This window comes from Leopardus geoffroyi, chromosome A3 (genome assembly GCF_018350155.1).
Source record: "Leopardus geoffroyi isolate Oge1 chromosome A3, O.geoffroyi_Oge1_pat1.0, whole genome shotgun sequence".
Lineage (NCBI taxonomy): Eukaryota > Metazoa > Chordata > Mammalia > Carnivora > Felidae > Leopardus > Leopardus geoffroyi.
This window is the reverse complement of record NC_059336.1, coordinates 6,437,606-6,438,324: the sequence shown is the minus strand read 5'-3', so window position 1 is coordinate 6,438,324 and position 719 is coordinate 6,437,606.

Sequence of the window (719 nt, the reverse complement as noted above, 5' to 3'; positions counted from 1 at the left end):
ATAATTTAAAGCTAGTCCTTTTTTTTTTTTTTTTTTTTTTTTTTTTTGGACCTTGCTTTGAATGTTTACATATTTGAACATGTGTTCTCCAACAGCAGTCATGACTTTGGACTGAAAACTTTCATGGTCTTCTTTTAGTGTTTCATTCTAGAAGTACGATTTTTATAGCAGATCTCCTTTAGCTATGTATCTCTTTTACTCTACAAATTTAAAATCTAAAAACTTTATAATTCCATTTCTTATGATGATTCAAAGAAACCAATCTTTTACCTTAAACTTTGGTTTCCCTTTGGAAGGGCAGTGATGGGGGGAACAGCCTCAGCTGTATTAGCGACATGTTAGGTAGTAAGGCAAGTCATTTCAATGTCACAGCTTCCTTTTCTGTGATTAAAGTGCTTAATCAAAATCATCCCCAACATGCACTCAATCAGTGAAGTGATTTTTTTTTTTTTTAACACAGCAAGATATAAACAGATTTGGGGGAAGACTTCTATTTCTGAAAATACAGTGGACCAGATACTCTAACCACAGTTTTTTTTTTGTTTTTTTTTTCAACGTTTATTTATTTTTTGGGGGGGACAGAGAGAGACAGAGCATGAACGGGGGAGGGGCAGAGAGAGAGGGAGACACAGAATCGGAAACACTCCAGGCTCTGAGCCATCAGCCCAGAGCCTGACGCGGGGCTCGAACTCACGGACCGCGAGATCGTGACCTGGCTG